This window comes from Cololabis saira, chromosome 12, assembly GCF_033807715.1.
Source record: "Cololabis saira isolate AMF1-May2022 chromosome 12, fColSai1.1, whole genome shotgun sequence".
NCBI classification, from domain to species: Eukaryota; Metazoa; Chordata; class Actinopteri; order Beloniformes; family Belonidae; genus Cololabis; species Cololabis saira.
In genome coordinates, this window is record NC_084598.1 from 40,087,378 (window position 1) to 40,109,098 (window position 21,721).

The window sequence follows — 21,721 nt, forward strand, 5'->3', positions numbered from 1 at the left end:
CTGAGCAGAGAATTACATCACTGTTGGATACAGCTCTGATGCAGCAAGATGTGAAACCGGGTGAAATCAAAGATGGGAAGGAATATGGTTCTGTGATGTCACAGTCCCCCCAAAAACCTGAACAGCTCAACAGAAGTGTTCCTCGTCTTAGATGGCCTCAGATAAGAGGCAGGGTTGTGTCACCTCAGATATTTTGAGTGGGTAGTCCCTTTAGACCCTTGCTCCTGCCTGTTTTAGATGTCTCCTTGCATCACCAAACCTGATTCTAATTAAAGTCTGTAATCGTATTCAAAAACATTTATTGTTATACTGGGTGAAATGGTCCTTCCATCCTGAGAGTAGCCAGTGAATAATGTGTTCAGAAAAAGGAAAGAAAAAAATCCGACCTCTCTGACAGCTTTAATCCTGTAAAAACTCTGACCAATCTGTTTTTTGCTGTCCGAATGAAACGGATTGGTCAGAGGACCAGAGGCTTGGCAGGGGGGAAAGAACCAATCAGATGCCTTCATTTTAAATCCCGCCCACGTCCCCCTCTGTCCCATGCGCGCACTCGTCACGTCGAATGTAACGGCTCACCCTGCTAAAAAGGCTACAAAAAGAAAGCCAAAGTGCGATTCTGCGGCGCAGGTTGTCCCGGCGAGGGCGGAGAGCGCCGGTGCGGGTGCGGGTAGCGGTGTGCTGCGGTGCCATGCAGGCTCTGAAGCCATGGCTACGCCGTAGGGTACAGCGTAGGGTACGGTGTAGGGTACGCCGTAGCCTGCGGCATAGGGTACGCGGCGACGCGCACCATTCTGCATTGGTGTAACGCGGAACCATAAATCAGCCTTCAGTGTGTGCTCTGTCTGCTGTTCTTCTCTGTTCTCATTTTGCTGGGACGTCGGGTCCCTCCGCCGAGACAACTTTTGCGGTATGCGTTCATTGTTGTGTCTAAAAATGATGCACAGTGCCCACCCAATCAGAAACGGTACAGATATTCTGTGATATTTTTTTAGATTTATAAAACAATAAAATTATGAAAAAATAAAGGATCCCCATAACTTTGATTGGGTGGGCAGGACGCACGTTTGGGTGGGCACAGCCCACCCCTGCCCCCCCCCTAAAACCGGCCTCGCTTACAGGTGAATGAGACATGGGGTAGTTTTGTTGAAAATGTGCTGTCCAAGATGTCCTGGAAAACTCGACACCTGCAAATGCGCGTTCCCCAAAGTTTGTGGGGACGTGGCTTTGGACGGAGCGCTGACGGGAGGGGGAGGAGGCTTAGAGGAGGTGCCACTTTCAAATCTTGCTAGCTCTCCAACATTACTGACTATACCTTTAACGGTCATCAGCTTCTCATCCAGGTCTGGCAATGACACACTCCTTTATATCAGGTTGTGATGAAGCAGAGAAACATGTAAAACATGCAGGATTGCGGCTCTGCAGGACCAGGGTTGCCTACCCTTGCTTTAGACACTCCGAGATTTCAAACACACATTTTTCTACAGATTTTGATTCAACGTTGGTATGAAATTACTGACTCTCAACGGGGAAGAAAAAAAAGTAAAATTTTCCAACCTTTTACCCATAAATACTGAAAGTTACAGACATGAAATACACAATACTCCCTATAGTGTGGAGATGTTTCACTACTTCAACCTCTACAGACAAACAAAAACAATGTGCTTATGTAGGATAACAAAAAAAGGCAATCTACAGTTTATTCTCGGTTCCTTCCGGGCTTTTATATCTGGACTTCAGCACAACAGCAGCACGCAGAGAAATAGGGCCCACGCCATTCACAGACGTCCCATTTCAGAAGAACAAAAACAAACAATTACCCTAATTTACACGCAGTTCTAAACTAATTAAAGCACAGCTGTGAGTCCAATATATTTCCTGCCAATAGATTCCCAAACTCCAGCAAAATGGAATTTTAAGGGCTCCCTGATTGGTGCGTCTCCACAATGCAGCCTTCGATTATTACACAGTGCATCACGATGTCAAAGAAAGCAATTAAGTATCTCAGCGTGGTCTAAATGAATGAACAGTTGTTTACTAATGTATGAAATATTGATTTTGTTGTGCTTTGCCAATGTAGTTTCTAACAAGAAAAATAAAGCCAATGCAATGTGTCAGCCGGTGTGAACTGGAACGGGGGAGGGGGGGGGCACATGGGCAGGACCCGGGGAGAGATGAATGGCAGCTAGTAAATTATAGGTTAGATTAGCATATCATAATCAAAGTGTCTTGTATGTGCTTCATTGCTATGCTGATATGGTGATATGTCACGGTGGATTTATGCAAATGCTGCACATGTGTACGTGGCTGTAATAACCACCTCTTTCAGGGAACGCAGTAGCTGTGGAGAAGGTTCACCCCCAACTCTGACATCCGAGATGGGGATGTTTAACCACATCTCCCCTATCCTACAAACCTCAAAAATGTATAGAAACAAGCTGGAGAGAAACCACTTCAAGGCCTCTCGGTTTGGAGAGGAAATTAAACAGACAATCGGTGTAATGAAAGGCACAACGACCAGACGCGGACGCAGAAACATTTGCATCAAATGTTTCACGTATTTGCATGGAATAGGTCGGATAATAGCCCGACTGGTCCGTGTATTTCGCGGCCATCCGTTTTTTGTTTTCAAATGACAAAATAAAAATAGAGAAATAAACCAAAATAATCCGTTCCCCATCTTTTGTTTTGATAATAAAAAACGGAAAACAGAAAACGGATTGTTATCCGTTATCCGATTTCATTGATGTGTTTAAAAATCGAAATTGGGAATTAAAACAGCGAGTGGAAAACTCTTTTCTCTATTTCCTATTCGTTTCCAAGGATACTGAAAACAAGGATTGGACAAATGGGTGGATTGCACATGGGCAGTAATAAATGAAGAAAGTTGTTTCTGGTTCTTTTGTTAATCAGATTGAAAATTAACAGTTTTAGATTTTTTTAATGTTGAAACAGAAAATAAATCAAATATGAAACCTGGGAGTGAAACATGAGTTTAATCTGTAATCTGTCTTCACTCCGTCATGAAACTGCAGTGATGTTGTGACAGTCCGTTCAGCTGCAGCGTCCAAAAAAACCCAGCGTCCAATCAATAACATAAACTGAACTCTAACATACTGCTAATGATAACGGATAACGATCCGTTTTCCGTTTTTTATTATCAAAACGAAAGATGGGAAACAGATTATTTTGGATTATATCTCTATTTTTATTTTGTCATTTCAAAACAAAAAACCGATGGCCGCGAAGTACACAGACCCCGACTGAACTCAAAACATCATCTTTCAATCTGGTGGCAATAATTCTCCTGCCCGAGCATGGGAGTCTCCCCCATCCAGCCCACATGGGACATGTGTTTTGTACTTGCAGAAGGCGGTATTGTCTGGGGGGGTTGTACGGGGTACTGGGTCCGTTGCTGTGGACCATTCAGTCCCGGCAGCTTCGTCTGCATTGATGGTACTTGGACACGTTCCAGGTGGGAGGTTCACCGTCGTCAATTCTCTACGTACTTTTAAAAATGGACAGAATCTATAGTTCCAGCCAGGGAACGGAGGGATTTCAGTTTGGTAGCACGATGCTTCATTCCTGCTTTTGGGTGTCCTGCTGACTTAAGTCAGGAAGGAAGAGGTGGAACGGCCTCTCTGAGATGGGAGTGAGGTACAGTATCAAACGGGGGAGGTTTTGTTCACAAGTGAGGCAAGATCGGAGTGAAAGATGAGCAGACAGATCGCTAAGACATCTGCAGAAATTCAGGATGAAGCTCTCTGTTGGCCACTAGATGTCCGTTCCTACCTCCACCCAAGGTCACGGACTCTGGGTAGCGACAAAGAGAACAAGACGGTGAATCAAAACAGCTGACCAGACTGTTAGGGGAAGGGTGAGACGCTCCGAGCAGCACTGTGATTTGGGCATCTGATCAGGATACATCTCCGTGGGGGGGTTGGGAATGTCCAACCAGTAGAAGCAAACCCAGGAGACACTTGAGAAACGATCTCTTTCGGCGGCCCAGGGAACACTTGAGCATCACTTCAGAGGTGGAGGAGATAGCCGGGGAAAGGTACCAGCAGTTCACAGGAAGACGCCCAAGACTTCAACACTTTACATTGAGCAACAAAGTTGGTCTGCTAAAAACACAATCCGGTTTATCTTTACGTGAAAAATCACCGCAATGCTGAAAGTATAGCTTAGTAAAGCCTATAGTTAGTGTTTAGTAGACCTCTAGCTGGTGTTGATAAATCTCTAGGTAGTGTAAACTCTAGTGTGTTAGAGTCGCTCCTGTAGTTTCTTGTGCCGCCCCCCCCCTCTCTTCTCTTTTTTCTCTTTTGTTCATGGTGCAGCATCCTCTGCCGGTGGTGAAGAGCATCTCTGAATGCAAAACACCGGATCCTGCAGTGTGGGAGTGAGGGGGGCAGGGTAACGGCCCCTTTTGGGCGGGGGAGAAGGTTCGTCCCTCAAGACTCCTCTCCTTGGCCCTGCCCCTTCTCAACCTTTCCCTGACCCTGCACCCCAACCTGGGACTTGCTGATTGGGCCGGAGCTTCGGGAGCTGCGTGCTGGCCTGCGGTCCCCACCCCCGGTCATCCCGTTGCTGCTTCCACCTGCCTGCTGTGCTGTTGCCGTCCCTGACCCACCAGTCTGGCCCTCGGCAGGAGGGTCCCCCCTTATGAGCCTGGTCCTGCTCAAGGTTTCTTCCCTCCTAAAGGGGAGTTTTTCCTTGCCACTGTTTGGCTTAAGGTTTTTCTCCCACTATGGGAGTTTTTACCTGCCATTGTTTATGTAATAACTGCTCGGGGGTCATGTTCTGGGTCTCTGGAAAGCGTCTAGAGACAACTTTTGTTGCATTAGACGCTATATAAATAAAATTGAATTGAATTGAATTACCATCAGTTCAATACAGTCAGCTATTAGTAAGTAGTTGGGACCTAATTTGACAACTACTGAGAAGTAATAACTACCATTTACGTGCTTTTGCAGCGTTAACAGCAGTGCATGTCCGACGCGCCAAGAACAGGCGATGTCGAGGAGTTTACTTGGGTACATTTGGTACACGCGTTTGGCTTGACTGCCATCAAATACTTTATCTTATAGAAAAAACAGATCAACACAAAAATTTTAGAGAATGTTTTTGAGACACGGTGTCATATCACCCGATAATTACGGTAACTCTGTCTTGTCTGGCTATATAACTGTGTGGTATGGTGTTGGATTGGATTATCTTATTCATTTAATTTGACCTTGCTCTGGAGATATTGGTATTAGCGACAACTATGTCTGAACAAAATAGCTTTTCTTTTTTCTTTTAATTGTCCGACAGTCTTTTTTTTCCTCTTTCTTGGTTGCTATTGTTGTTTTTTCTCCTGTATGTCCCGTGTCTGTCTTTAAAAAAAAAACAGCAACTTATAAACTACAAATAAAGTACGAAAAAAAAAGAAAAACTAGATACTGTACAACAAGTAAGAATCCGAATCCGTCTCCACTGCTGTTTCAAGACAAACAAAACAAAAAAAATGACCTAAAAAGCCCGGGCGTGTATCAACAATGGCAAATATACATTATTAAACAAGTAATTAAGTCTGGACGCACCATTTGTTGTGAACAGATAGGTGGGTCCAAATTTAGATCGGTATTGTTGGTGTAAAGAACGGAGGAAAAAAAGAAGGAAAGAAGGAAAAAACACCTTTTTATAGCAAAGTACAAGCATGCAACAACACATGCTCAAGGAACAATGCCACAGACACACACACACACACACACACACACACACACACACACACACACGATTAAGCCTCCCACACTAAACAAATTAACATGCCAGCTTTCTCTTGTTCATTACAAGACGTATCGTCTCCATAGAGACTAATCAATCACCACACCCCTTCAAAACAGCGAAGCTGTCAGCACCGTGTGTGTGTTTGTGCGCGACTGAGTGAGGTTGAGAAAAGGTTGAGGAAAAGCGCCCGTGGCGGACGCCGTCTACCTCCCACCAGACTTTCAAAGGCAGCCAGGAAGCTCGGAGAAGTTTAACTCGTGTGAACGCAGACGAGGAGTGACAAAGTGACACACACACACACACACACACACACAAACACACACACACACACACACACACACACACACACACACACACACACTCACACACAAACACACACACACACACACACACACACACACGGGCTCTGGCTTTTGTACGATTTACATAAACATGCTCTCAATTTGGGAGCTGTTTTCGAGTAATTCGAGAGGAGGAAACGAGGACACGGGAGGGGAAAAACAAGAGCGAGGGAGGTGATGCGGAGAGGATGGAGACAGATATGACGAGCTGGGGAGAAGTAAATTAGGAGGAGAAGTGGAGAGAGGAGGCAGAAAGACAGGCATGAGTGGAGGAAGTATGGAGAGATGGCACGGACGCAGACGGGGACGACTCGGCGCTCCCGTCTCGCAGGGCCTCGCAGTTCTTCCTCGTCGTCTCTGATGAAGATAGCAGAACTCGTCCTCTCCTCCTCTCTTTTCCCATCCATCCCTCTATCTCTTCACCCGGCTTTCCCTCCTCTCGGCTCTTCTTTTTCTCACATCTTTTCTTTTAAGGGTCACAGGGCCCGGCCGGGGGGAATCGTCACCGTCCCCGGGGGTCCCTCGTTTCCCCGGTTTTCACATGCCTGCAGCCTTCCCTTCTTTTTGAGAAATCCGGTGACGTAAATGTTTACATGACGACTAAAAGCAAACAAAGTGATGGTCCACGGGTCGCGTCAGTGATTTTGTGTGAAAGATCACAGCCAACGTCATCGACGCGCAGTACTCGAGTTGTAAAAAGAAATCAGGGGGGATGGTGGATTTGATCATATGGGGACAGATAATTTGTGCTGATTACAAATAATATAATATATTACAAATAATAGCAGTGACCAAAACACCTGCAGAAATACTGCAGGAATGACATAGCAGCAGTTAAATGCAGCCTTCTGTAAGCTTTAAATATCCACTGGGCTTACATCAAATACATCAAAACACAACAATAAAAAACACTTTTCTGAACTTATCAATATGACTCTGTCCTTCACGGGATAAGTAACATGGATCACTGCAAAAACTCACAATCTTAACAAGAATATTTGTCTTATTTCTAGTTAAAATGTCTCATTTTAGTAAAAAAAAAATCCTATTACACTTAAAACAAGACTCATCACTGGAAAAAATCTGCCGGTGGAACAAGATTTTTTTGCTTGTAATGAGATAAATCTCAAAGATTTTTCTACTTATTTCAAGTGAACATTTACTTGAAACAGGGGAAAATTGTCAAATAAGTTATTTTTCTGGTAATGAAATCTTTTGACTAAAAATGAGACATTTTAACTAGAAATAAGACAAATATTCCTGGTAAGATTTTGAGTTTTTGCAGTGCAACAAGAAAGTGTATTTTCAGATAAAGTTGTTGTTTTATGTGGGAAAAACAGACTGGATATCTGTCAATTCAGGATTAATCATTAGCATTTAAGAGTGCTAAAGAGCTGTAATCAAAAAGTAGCTTACACGGCGAAAGTGAACAGCTAACTTTCACTTAGCCCTCTGTTTTATGAGACGTTGTGATGCCAAAAAGAAGAAAAAAAGTAGAGAGAAACATTACAAAACTCTCAAATGAATACAAACACCAACTTTGTTTCCCGCAGGGTTTTTCAGAAAACATCTTTACACGTGAAAACAAGTTGATGCACGGGGATGTACACGAGTAATAAGATAAATCTTGTCCCACTGGCAGATTTTTCTTCTTATTTCAAGTGAAAATTTACTTGAAACAGGTGAAAATTGTCAAATAAGTTATTTTTCTGGTGTTATTTTTCTGGTGATGAATCTAAATGTTGAAATAGCAGTAAAACCACCTTCATTGATGAAATGACATAAGGGATGGAAAGGGGGATGGCAGTTTTACAGGGGAGATGATTTTACTTCAGGGGGGGATGCCATCTCCCCTCATCCCCCCTCAACTCCAGTACTGTCGACGCAGCTCCAAACATCACTCCTGCCCCCGGACCAGAAGGTTTCCTGCAGCCGGAGTTGAGCCGGCGAGCGTTTATTTACCCCGTACTGGTAAACAGATCTGCATTCCCAGCATGTGTCGGAGAGATGTGATCAGCGCGTACCTAGCGCTGCCGCCCCTCCGCACGCTGCGGACGCTGATGGTTTGTTATGTTTAGCTCGACTTGCATCATTACCGCCGAGTCAACAGCTCGGATTGAGGCACAGCGGAGCGTTCAGTCGTTCCCGCCGCAGACCGACGCGGCCTCACACAGGCTCGACATCTGCTAGCTGTTGCAGCGCCTCGCATACATGCGACTCCGACAGCACGCTGCTCCTCCATCATCATCCCCTCTGCAGCTGCTCGTCCAGGGGGGGGAGGCTGACGCGCTTCCCGCCACCGGAGCGGGACCGAATTAAGGACCCGATAATGCCGTCCCAACATCCGCCTTCCAATAACCGAGAAGCCCGGTTTCACCAGCAAACACCGATACATCACTGACATGCAATGCATTTAAAGACCATCTTTAATAAGCAGTCGCCATTTGTCTTCCATTTGTCACAGTCAGATTGGCCGTCATGAAAATCAGATGATCGGCAGTTTGATTTTATTGCTTTTTTGGTTTCCTTAAGTGTTAATGAAATCTATACGGCATGTCTTTGGTTTGAAAAATCTACTCTTTATCTGTGAATTTACACAACTTTGGATGAAAACTGGTCTTAGAAGTTCACATAGACCAGAGGTCGGCAACCCAAAATGTTTAAAGAGCCATATTGGACCAAAAACACAAAAAACAAATATGTCTGGAGCCGCAGAAAAATGAAGTCTTGTATAAGCCTTAGAATGAAGGCAACACATGCTGCATGTTTCTATATTAGTTATAATTGGGGGAAGATTTTTTTTTATTATGCACTTGCACAAAGTCGAAATGTCAAGATCAATGTTGAAGTACAATCTTGAGAAAAAAGTTGAAATGTTCAGAAAAAAGTCGAAATGTCAAGGAAATAGTCAAAATTTCATAAAAAAAAGTTGAAATGTTGAGAAAAAAGTTGAAATGTTGAGAAAAAAGTCGAAATGTTGAGAAAAAAGTCGAAATTAAAAAGGAAAGGAAAAAAGAAAAAAAAGAGAATAAAAGGAAAAGAGAAAAAAAAGAGAAGTATAGAAGAAAAAAAGAGAAAAAAATCGAAAAAAAAAAGGAAAAAAAAAGGTCAAATATTTTTGAAAAAGCTCCGGGGGAAAAAAGCTCTAGGGGCTAAAGAGCCGCATGCGGCTCTAGAGCCGCGGGTTGCCGACCCATGACATAGACTCACTCCCCCCGTCCTTTGGGCTTCAGTGACTATAAACCCTTTTTTAAGCCCTATACTCAATTTAAACTGGACAATAACATTCCTGTCATTCTCTTTCTGACAGAAAGCTTACTGTGTGCATTTCCATCTTCTGTCGATTTCATGATTTGATTTGGAAACTTTGTAAAGGAACTCTTTGTAAGAGTTGTAAACTTTGTAAGAAATAAAACCTGATTTATGTTTCTATGTTCGTGACGTGTTGTTGATGGCGTTTATACGCATCTGCTGTTGTTTACGTGGCTCTATAATCACAACGCCAGACCACTAGGCAGCGGTGTGGTTTCTTTTGTGCAGAGCAACGTTTTGTTTAGTTCAGACATGGTAAAGCAAATAAAGTACACCTTATGTAAAGATTAAGCTCATAAACTTTGTTTTGAAGGAGTCTCTTTCCATCCAGCCTGAAAACACCCGAGTGGTAGCAGTGGGGAAATGCACAGAAGTAAATACACACCAGGCCACAAAGCTGACCAATCATATATGTTAGGAGTGTGTCAACCTGAGGCGTATTTTATTATTATAACCTTTATTTAACCAGGAAAAAAGTCTCATTGAGATTAAAAATATTTTACAAGAGAGTCCTGGCAAAGACAGGCAGCAGCACAAACACTAAGCTGCACAAACAAACAGTAACAAAAGTGTTAAGAACAAATCAGGAATACAGATCACAAACAAAATCAGCAGTCAAAGCATCTACAGCCAGTTGTTCTTGCACCAAGTCTTTCAGAAGAACCTTAAAAGCATCAATTGACACCAGATTATTACATTTTAAGATTTTCTGCACCTCATTCCAAGCAGAGGGGGCAGCAGAGCCTTGGTACGGTCAATAAAAATAAGTCCTGCGACCTAAGATTCTGCCTCCCAGTACTTTTTTGAGAGAGAAACCTCCCCAAATAAGCGGGAAGCTGGCCAAGAATGGCCTTAGAAACAAAGACATGCCAATGATAAAGTCTACGGGTGGACAGAGCAGACCGTCCCACCCGGGCAGACAAAGAACAGTGTTGAGTAAGAGATCCAAAATTTGTGATCAATTTTATATACGTCGTCAGCTCAGTGAGGAAACCACGTAAAAGCATGAACCACACACACTTCTGAAGTGTGATTTCATGATTTTGTGGTTACTAATATTTCCAGCTAAGTGCTAAATGCACATTTGTAACTGCAGTCCACTGCAGGAAGAGTACGGGGCCATATAGCTGCATCGTCTGCCACTAAGAGCTCGTGTAGCCCACGAAAGGGGAAGCGCTCATGAGTGAGGATGAAGGAGGGAGCAGATTAGCGGCGTAGGCAGATGCTATACGTCTTCCAGCTGTGGAAGTGATGACTCCACCGAAGGCTCGTAGTGCTCGCCTGCATCAGTCACTCTGTGCACTGCCTTTTAGGATCCATGCGAGCGGCAAGTCGCCCGTGGAAGCTCTGGTGTGCAGGTATCGTGACATCACCGGCACGAAATCTAATTAGCATTACAAAGCTTCTCTGTCTTTAACTCCACCCAATTTGCTGCTACGTCAACTGGGAAGCTGCAACTTAAAGGGGACCTATTATGGCATTTAATGTGTATTTTAAACAGGCCTTGAATGTCTTAAAAACAAGCTTTTGATTGTTTTTTTCTATATAAATTAGAAATTCAGCCTCTGGGCCATGTCTTTATCTTTACCGTTTCTAACCTTCTCTATGAGGGATTCTGAGTGGGCGGGGCTATGATAATGAGGCTCTGTGCTGATTGGCTGCCTGAATGATACTATACACCGCTATGAAAAAATGGCGGATGCTCCGGCCGGCGGAGTTAAGCCTGAATTATGGTTCCGCGTTAAAACCCTACGCCGTAGGCTCTGTGTTGGTGTAATGCGGAACCATAATTCAGTCTTTACACCATGTCATGCATGCGATGCAAGCGAGCGTCAGCGTCAAAATCAATTCCATTGCTTTATTTTCTATTGGACTGTCCTAACTGGCCGTTTTGAGCTGAACATTAGTCAGACGCCCTGCTTCTATTTTCTTCCTGTCACTCGCGTTGACAGCCGGTTGAAAGCGCTGTAGGAAACAGTCACGGATGAGGAACGGCTGATCCAGTTAGTTGAAATGAGAAGTTATCTCTATGATTCCTCCTCATTTCACTACAAAAACCAAAAGTGGCAGCTGCTGGAGGGAGATGGACAGTGAGCGTCCAATGTCATGCAGTGCAACGCGATAGTCGTACGCTCGCATGCAGTTACACGCTTTTATAGTTGTGGGCGTGGTTTCACGCATCGGAGGCCAAACCTCTTGGCAGGCTGAGGGGAGACCACTTTATATATGTTAAAGCAAGAAAAAACTTGTTTTTCATAATAGGTCCCCTTTAAACCAACCAGCTGCCAACAGGATGGGGAAGGTATGGATCAAAATTAAGCTTTGGTATTTAATGTTTTGGGTATTTTGACCAAAACAATCCACAATTATTTCATTAAGTCCTCAGAAAAGGAGTGATAGCATCGTGGCTACAGAGGTGGGCTAAGGGCTAGAGCTTCAAGTCCCCAGGTCAGCTGGAGGTGAACCCCCCCCAAAAAAAACAAACAAAAAAAACAATGGCAACCAGTGATGAGTTACAGCAAACCCAGAGGAAAATGTTACTGCTCAAAGTTTTGCTCTTCTACAACTTGGGAGACAGATTTGAGATTCTCATCTCAGCCCCATTTTAGTTTCCATTTCATCTTAAATGTACAGGACTCTCTCAGAAAATTAGAATATTGTGATAAAGTCCTTTATTTTCTGTAATGCAAAAATGTCATACATTCTGGATTCATTACAAATCAACTGAAATATTGCAAGCCTTTTATTATTTTAATATTACTGATCATGGCTTACAGCTTAAGAAAACTCAAATATCCTATCTCAAAAAATTAGAATATTCTGGGAATCTTAATCTTAAACTGTAAACCATAATCAGCAATATTGAAATAATAAAAGGCTTGCAATATTTCAGTTGATTTGTAATGAATCCAGAATGTATGACATTTTTTTTTTTTTTTTTTTTTAAATTGCATTACAGAAAATAAAAGAATTTTATCACAATATTCTAATTTTCTGAGACAGTCCTTTATAGGTGAGACAGAATAATTAGATGGAGTCACACTAAAAATGAGACACAGGAGAAATAAACCTCTCAGTTTGGTCTCACACAGACCTCAAAGTCGTCGAGGAGAAGTAAATGAAACATTCTGAAATCTCTTCTTGAATCGTCTTTTCCCTCTGAGGACGACTAATTTCTCCGAGGGGACTAATAAAGCATCTTAAGAAAATGTTTTAACTTAAGAAAGGGAACAACACTCAGCTGTATAACATAATTAGCGTGTTCATTTCATGCCTGCAATATTTTTGCTTGTATTAGTGCTTTTGGAGAACAATGCAATTAGTGATAAATGTATGCGTTTGAATTCTATAGCACCTTGACCTGGAGGATTAAAGCCTGCTCAACGTAAATTAGCACAATAATTGTTAGCTAACAGATGGAGACGTAGCGTAGCCTTTTATTTGTGCGTTTAATGACTCTGTGCAGCTCGTCCCGGCTGACCTGCTGGACCTCTGACCACGCTCCTATTTTTATTACTTTCTATAGGTCGCACTGAGAACAATGTACATGGCAATATTACACAAACACACACACACTTTTGCTCCAGTTCCGGGGGGTTAAACAAGGACAGGGTCCCCTGTGTTGTCCTTACTAAGGACCTCTGCTGTACATGGACATGGTAGGCCGGCCCCTGGCAACACACACACTCTCACACACACAACCACACACACAGAGACCCTGCCAGACTCTTGCTGGGTGAATGATGATGGGGTGATGGGGGGGAAAGAGTTGGCCAACACAGATGAGGGGAAAAGGAAGAGAGATGAGTATGGGGGGAAAAAAACAACAAAAAAAGGAGGGTACATAGTTGAGGGCTCTCGGGTCAACAGCGCTCTTGTAGCCGCTAATGAGGCTCCGGCCAGCGAGAGAGGGAGAGAGAAGGTTTGAATTCAGCCCCATGAGCTGCCCATTAACAGAAACAGCCTTGAGAGCAGCAGTGGCCACTCTGAGGTTTTGCAAACTATGTATTGTTGGGAAGAACATGTCACCGGCTCGACCGCAGCTAGCCGCGCACCCACACGCCGCCCCAACCACACACATGCAAACATCCACCGCTGCATGCAAAAACACTGCAGCATCTGCTGCTGTTTTGTGTTGAAAATGTTGATGTATCGTGTATTGTGGACTGACCGAAACATTACCGGGTTAGAGCTCGATTGGGAACAGTTGGGGAGCGTCTGAAACATCTCAAAGACCGCTGATACTTTCTGAACATAGAAATAGGAAATCCCTTTAAGTTTTAATCGTTGGGGCTTTATTGAATTCACATTTAAAAGGGGACCTATTATGAAACACACGTTTTTTCTTGCTTTAACATATATATAGTGGTCTCCCCTCAGCCTGCCGACTCAGAGAAGGAGGAAAGCAACCAAATTCTGCAGTGTCTGTACAGCCGTCCGGATGAGCCGTCCAGTGTGATGTGGATCTACGAGCCAATAAGATTCTGCTCCCGTCGTTACGGAACCAAAATGCAATTTACATAGTTTGGCCTCCGATGCGTGAAACCAAGCCCACAACTAACTCCGCCAGCCGGAGCTTCCGCCATTTTTCCGTAGCGGTGTATCGCGTCATTCGGGCAGCCAATCAGCACAGAGCCTCATTATCATAGCCCCGCCCACTCATAATCCTGCATAGATAATGAGATTAGAGAATGGGAAGATAAAGACATGGCTCAGAGGCTGAATTTCTAATTTATTTAGCAAAAACAATCAAAAGCCTGTTTTTAGGACATTCAAGGCCTGTTTAAAATAGGTATTAGATGCCATAATAGGTCCCCTTTAAGGTCAGAACATCTATGCATCCCCATCTCCTGAATATGCTACAAAAAGAAACTGTCTTCATACACAGCCCAGGCTCAATAAACCCCTCGAAACACAGCAGACGTTGCTCCAGCCAATCAAAGACAAGGGAAGGGGTTTGTGCTCATGCACATGAACAGAGGGAGGAGGGATAGGCTTGGGAGAGTTGATGATTGAGGAGGACTGGAAGGAGAGGAAGGGAGGAGCTAGATCTTAGATCCTGTTTGATAAAAGCAAGTGCATATTGATGTCACACTATATTATTCTACTAATATCAAAAGACATATCTGGAAATCCCTTACTCTGCCTATAACTCGGGAGAAACATTGAGGCTGAAACCTGGTCTGAGTTTAAACAGCAGCCAACAGAAACACATTCAAACTACATAAAAGACCCAATAATGGGTTTATATCAGAATTACTTGGTCAAAAAGCAAACGGTAGCAAATGGTTTAAGTCCGCTTGTTCTGCATTTTGGTTGCTGTATTTAACACTGGCTGGCAGCATCACAAATAAACCAGCTGGGATGGACCGATCACACTGGTGACGTTTCCACACTTCTTCACGATACCATTCGGTCGGTTCTCCTAATTGATCCAAACCAGAATTTCAACGGACTGATTGTTTATTGCAACAGGACAAAGAGCAGGTGGATTCTTTCTGAAGTCCATCACCATCTCCTTTGTGTTGGACACATTTATGTCCCAGAATGAAGACTTGCACCACTTAGTTAAGTCTGATGCTACAGGACCATGATCAAGGTCTGCCCTACCCCATAAGGACACAAGGACAGCATCATCAGCGAATTTAATAACGTGACGTTGTTCGTGCTGACTTTGACGCCCATTGTACAGCACAAATTAAAGAGGAGAGAGGGTGGGGAGGGGGGGTTTAGGAGATGAGACCATCTAAAATGCCATTAACTCATGCCCCCTGCAACCTTTGCTAAGAAATCCATCAGCCAGCGTATCAGGCCGGAGTCGACGTTAAGAGAGGACTGTCAGTTAAATGTGGGGTTGGATACAATTACAAGCAGATGAAAAATCAATAAAAGTAAGCCGCACAAAAGGACCTAAAACCCTCCATGTGTGTTAACGGCATGTTTAAAAGGGTGTCTTGTGCATCGTCCACACCCCTGCCTGACCTGTAGCGAAACTGGAGCGGGTCCAGCTCATCGATGACACAGTCCAGGAGACTATCTCCTGAAAGGATTTCATAACAAGAGTAATCAGCGCCACAAGTCTGCAGTCATTAAGAGTCTCTGCAGCCCTGGCATCGGGGACAGGAGTGATAATGGATCCCTCCAACGGCTGGAGACTCAGTGAAGCTTAAGGGACTGTGTAGAAATAAAACAGGATGTATCTGCCCGCCAGTTGGCGCAGATTCTGAGGATATGGCCGCTTACGCCATCAGGACCAGGGGCCTCATTTATAAAGCTTGCGTGCGCACAAAACAGGGCTTGAAAGATGCGCACGCCACCGCAAAGTTTGGGATTAAAAAAAAAAAACTAACGGAAAAATGTGCGTATCTTTACGCCAACCCTGACCCTAGCGCACGAACATTTTGAAGATATGGGGAACTGGCGACGAGGCGGTGAGGTGGTGAAATGAAGCCAGATTCATGTCATACTTTTAATGTCATCACATATCAAACTTATAGATCCATGTACACCCAAGCCGGTGTCCTACCTCCGTGAATCGTCCTACCCGAAGGATGAAATGATATACTTCTCTGCCAAAGTGTCCTACCTCGGCAGAAAATACTACCGTACAATCCCCGTTTCTTTTATCTCAGTTTCTTCTTTTCAAAGGCTTTTTCATGCAAATAGACGATTTAACAGCAAGAAGTCAAAATGTGCTTCCACATAGATCAGATAAATGTTGATGTTTAGGTGGAAGCGTGATCTGACGGGGTATTTTCATCTGTCAAATCATCCTACCTGCCAATATCTATGGAAGCGTGATTTGACAAGGTTTTTTTCTTCCGCCGAAGCGTCGTACACATAGATCTATGTGAAGCACATTCTGACTTCCTGTTATTAAATCGTCTATTTGCATGAAAAAGCCTTTGAAAAAAAAAAGAAACTGAGATAAAAGAAACGGGGATCGTACGGTAGTATTTTCTGCCGAGGTAGGACATCTCGGCAGAACACCGGCTCGACACGTCTCATTCATCCTGACGCGCAGCAGAAACAGACTGCAGGAAGCCGCTGCGCACGATAAAGAAAATACCAATTCAACTCCACTTTGTAACTATAAATCTATCACTACATTCAGTCTTTGGAGCCAAAACACTGCTCTAAAAGATACTAAATACTACTAAACTACACCAGTAGACTCAAGCTCCTCGCTCTCAGATCCACCTTCAACGGGAATTTCTCCTTCCTTCCTTCCTTCCTTCCTTCCTTCCTTCCTTCCTTCCTTCCTTCCTTCCTTCCTTCCTTCCTTCCTTCCTTCCTTCCTTCCTTCCTTCCTTCCTTCCTTCCTTCCTTCCTTCCTTCCTTCCTTCCTTCCTTCCTTCCTTCCTTCCTTCCTTCCTTCCTTCCTTCCTTCCTTCCTTCCTTCCTTCCTTCCTTCCTTCCTTCCTTCCTTCCTTCCTTCCTTCCTTCCTTCCTTCCTTCCTTCCTTCCTTCCTTCCTTCCTTCCTTCCTTCCTTCCTTCCTTCCTTCCTTCCTTCCTTCCTTCCTTCCTTCCTTCCTTCCTTCCTTCCTTCCTTCCTTCCTTCCTTCCTTCCTTCCTTCCTTCCTTCCTTCCTTCCTTCCTTCCTTCCTTCCTTCCTTCCTTCCTTCCTTCCTTCCTTCCTTCCTTCCTTCCTTCCTTCCTTCCTTCCTTCCTTCCTTCCTTCCTTCCTTCCTTCCTTCCTTCCTTCCTTCCTTCCTTCCTTCCTTCCTTCCTTCCTTCCTTCCTTCCTTCCTTCCTTCCTTCCTTCCTTCCTTCCTTCCTTCCTTCCTTCCTTCCTTCCTTCCTTCCTTCCTTCCTTCCTTCCTTCCTTCCTTCCTTCCTTCCTTCCTTCCTTCCTTCCTTCCTTCCTTCCTTCCTGTTGTGCGTGGATTTAACGCAGAACCATAAATCAGCTTTACACAAAAACGTCATCAATGGGAATTTATCGTTTTTACCGCGAGATGATAAATTCTTACCGTGGGGAATTTTTTTGACGGTTTATCGTGAACGGTAAAATATCACCCATTCCTAATGGCAAGTGTCAACTTTAAGTATCAGCTGTTTCACTGGACCAAACAAACAAATGCCTAGTGGTTGTAAAACAAATGGATGTCAGATTCCATCATCAACGAGTCAGTTATAACGTCAAACAGAGAAACGAGACCCTAGTACTCTTTGATTTAAGCTTAATGTTCCTCTCCCAAGGAAGGCGTGGTCAACCAAGAAAGGGGATTCGAGGGGAATGTTGGGAAACTGGTCAGGAAAGAACGTGCATCGTCTTTTAGTCATCCCTAATATGAGGCCCATCGTGTTAAAATTATTGTTCTCCTGACGGGGCTAAAGAAAAAAAAACACAAATTAAAGATCATGAGGTTGAGATAGAAAGCCGCAGGAAGAGTTTTTGTGGTCAAATACAGACAAAGTAGAGGTTTTTTTTGTTCAATAAAACTACTTATGCTTGGAGAAAAGCAAGCACTGTACTCCAGCATCACGGTCATTACAGAATCATTGTCTGGGCTTGTTTGGCAGCCAGAGATCATTTAAGGAACAATGAGCCTTAATTGTGAGCGCAAACACAAATGTGCTTAAAACAGATGTACTAAAAAAGAAATACAAATTGTCATGTTTTTATTGAACACACCCATCAAACGATCGAAGCGCTGGTGGGAGAAATGAGTCAACCTTCAGAGTTCACTAGTTGCAGGAGCTTCTTTGGCAATAATGGCTTCAATCAAGTGCTCTTAGTCGCTGTGGGTCAGACCGGCCAAGTAAGATCCAGGAGGGACTTTGGACCAGAACTCTTCCCAGAACTGTTGCAGGTCAGACCATGAGTAAGATGTCTGGGGGAGAAACATCTCTCTCCATGTTAACCCTCGTACCTCCATGTGTGTTTGGGTCAAAATTACCTAATTCTCATGTCCTTTCTTCCTGCTCTCTCCTTCCTTCTCCCTTCCTTTTTCTCCCTTCCATCCTTCTTTACTCCTTTCCTTCTTTCTTTCCTCCCTTCCTTCTTTTCTCCCCTCGTACATTCTTTCCTTGTTTTCTCCTTTCCTTCCTTCCTTCTTTTTTCCTTCCTTCCTTCTTTTCTCCCTTCTTTTTTCCTTCCTTCCTTCCTTCCTTCTTTCCTCCCTTCTTTTTTCCCTTCCTTCCTTCTTTTTCCCTTCTTTCCTTCCTTCCTTCTTTCCTTCCTCCCTCCCTTCCTTCCTTCCTTCTTTTCTCCCTTCCTTTTCTTCCATCCTTCTTTTCTTCCATCTTTCTTTCCTCCTTCCTTCCTTCCTTCCATCCTTCCTTCTTTTCTTCCATCCTTCTTTCCTTCCATCCTTCTTTCCTCCTTCCTTCCTTCTTTTCTTCCATCCTTCCATCCTTCTTTTCTTCCATCCTTCTTTTCTCCTTCCTTCCTTCCTTCCTTCCTTCCTTCCATCCTTCTTTCCTCCTTCCTTCCTTCTTTTCTTCCATCCTTCCTTCTTTCCTTCCTCCCTTCCTCCTTCCCTGACCAGAAGCACAAGGGTTAAGATCTGGGCTCTGACTGGGACAGATTTTGTTCTTCTCAGGCGTTCTATCGTGGATTTATTTCCATATTTAAGGTAACTGTCCTGCTTCACCATCAAACTTCTGATAAACAGCAAACTTAAATTGGCCAAAGTCGCTCTAACCCACACCTGCAAGCTGGTTTCATTATTTTGACTCAAGGTGTGCAAACTACAGATTTTTTATTTTTAAAGTAATTAATCTAAGGTTGCTTACTTTTCTCCCCAGCACTGTGAATATTTAATGAATATGTTTAAAGAAGACCCAAGACAATTGTTTGTGTGGTATCAGGTTGAGTTCATCGTGTTTGTCGATTATTGTGACTTAGATGAAGATCAGACCACATTTTAAGGCAAAATAATGCAGAAAACCAGCAGGTCTTAAGGGGTTCACATACTTTTGTTTGTAACTGTATGCAATATTGGATCCTTTTACTCAAACAAATAAACCTGACAACTTGTTTTATGCAAGCTGTTTAATCCCTGAAGGGAGATTACACTGTTGCAGCATAAATTGAGAGTAAATAAATACGAAAAAGGTTATCTAATCTAATCTACAAAAATAAGAAAAAGTAATCTAATCAGCTAAGATTGAGAGCAGATCTCTCCTTTTCCCATCTTGATTCATCTGCAGAGATGCAAGACGACGCTGGAAATCACGAGGAGGGAGAAGGCGGCGGAATGAGCGAGTAGTTACAGACAGTGATTGAAGTAAACAGAGAGAGCGATGGAGACCGATGTCATCAACATGCTCTCCGGAGAGACGAGCGCCTCGAGCATCTCTCATCCAACACTGGTATAAACACATCGCCCCGATCCCGTTGAGAATGAGCAAGAGCGTGCACATGCTAGTGTGTGTGTGTGTGTGTGTGTGTGTGTGTGTGTAGGTTCAACGCGACTGCAGCCTCTTTCCCATGCGAGAAAGATAAAGAAGGAGTTGTACTGAGACACGCCGGCTGATGCAATCAACAACAAGACTTGCAGAGTGGAAAAAGGCATTTAATTATGTAAGTTAAGTGTACTAGTCTTTTTTAATAAAGGCAGGGGATGAGATTAGACTGCCAGACTTGGGAATAGGAAGCCAATAAACACACACATGCACAGACAAACACACACAGCCCTGGCCTCCTTCCAGGTATTTGTTGGGACTTGGCGTCAGAAGCAGAGGGCGGCGGCGGTTGGCCTTTAGGTTCCCCCACTGAGCCAATATCTCCTTTCTAATTGGTTGTTAATTAGGGTGTGTGTGTGTGTGTGTGGGTGTGCATTTGTCTGTAAATATGACAACCAAACAAGAGAGAGATGGTGTGCCTTGGTGGGACTGTGGAGACGCTGCAGCGGGGATCTTGAGCATCTGTGTAACAGACTGGAACATCTGAAGTCCCGACCCAAACACACAAACGTAACACACACCAACACACAAATGCAACACACACCATGTCTCGACTTCATGTGGGTGACAGAGTGTGTGTTGCAGGATGGAGGGAGAAGTTGAACCTCTAAAGGCTGGATTATGGTTCTGCGTTAAATCGACGCCGAGCGTGCGCCGCGGGTTGCGCCGCAATGAGCACCCCACGGCGCACGCCGTGCCTGACGTGCACCTCCCAAAAATTGTAACTACGCGTCAAGAGGTCGCGGACCAACGCAGACCGAGAGGGCTGTGATTGGTTCGCTTGGTAGCAACGCATTTCCGGTTCCGGTTCGAGAAGCAGTCGTGAACTTTCAGCGCTCTTTTCTTCGTGTATGTGGGATTTTTTTTGTCTTGGTTTTTTGCACAATAGTTGTCCTTATCTCTTTGATTCACTGTGACCGGAAAAGTCGGATAAACCATTCAGGAAAAGAACGCAACCCCCCCTAGCGGTCGCGGGGGGTACTGCACCGCAGCGAAATAGAGTGACAGAGAAGTTCGGAGGGTTCACGACGGCGTCAACGCTGTTTTTATTTTTATTTTCCGGTGGCCGCTACGTTCAGAACAAGCAGTATTTTTTTTTTTAACAAGAGCCACGAGTCTACTTCTCTTTTCTTCTTCTTCTTTGTGTTACGGTGCTTATTATGTTGTCAATTGTTTTGTTTTTTTTTTTAAACATTATTACAATTTCTAGTGCTAACTTGAATTTCTGCAGGTTAAAGAGCGTTCCCCCAACAGCTTCCTGCAAATATTTCACAATAAAAGCATTTTAATGAAACGAACGGTGAATTCCCACTGAAACGCTAGGAGGTTCTTAACTTGAAAAGGATGCAGATTGTGTTACGTTTGTATTAACAGTGTCACGCATAGGCCTGTGTTGAAAAAAATCGATTTTCTGATTCTAAATCGATTCTCATAATTCCTAAAAATCGATTTTTATGTCTAAAGATCGATTTAAAAAAAAAAATGTGGATTATTTTTTTTTTTATAATTTTTTTTTTTTTTCCATCATTACATTTTTGCCTGGTGAACTTTAATCCCAGTAGTCCCAGTAGTTTTGAAAACTCCTGAACTAAATGAACTTTTCTTTAGAGAAAATGCTGGACATTTCAGCTTAAATTTCTAAATGTTATATCAGTTCAATGAAGTTCATATTATCTATATTTACTATAGCTTGTTTGGTTTCTCTGTTATCGGACACGGTTTGTCATGAAATATCTGAAAAATGCCGGGTGCTTCATGGCAAGCTGTGTGTCTGGTGACAGAATAATTAACCCAAACACTAACCCAAATCAATATCGAATCGAATCAAATGGTGATAATCGATTCTGAATTTTAAGAATCGGAATCGAATCGATTCTTGACATTTGAA

At 43.5% G+C, this 21,721-nt stretch overlaps 1 protein-coding gene across 3 annotated transcripts in view; it reads right to left on the reverse strand.

Annotated features, from left to right (window-relative positions):
• The window catches only part of plxna1a (plexin A1a), a 444,018-nt gene that overhangs the window by 397,700 nt on the left and 24,597 nt on the right, over window positions 1–21,721 (reverse strand). The gene's annotated exons all lie outside the window — the stretch shown is intronic.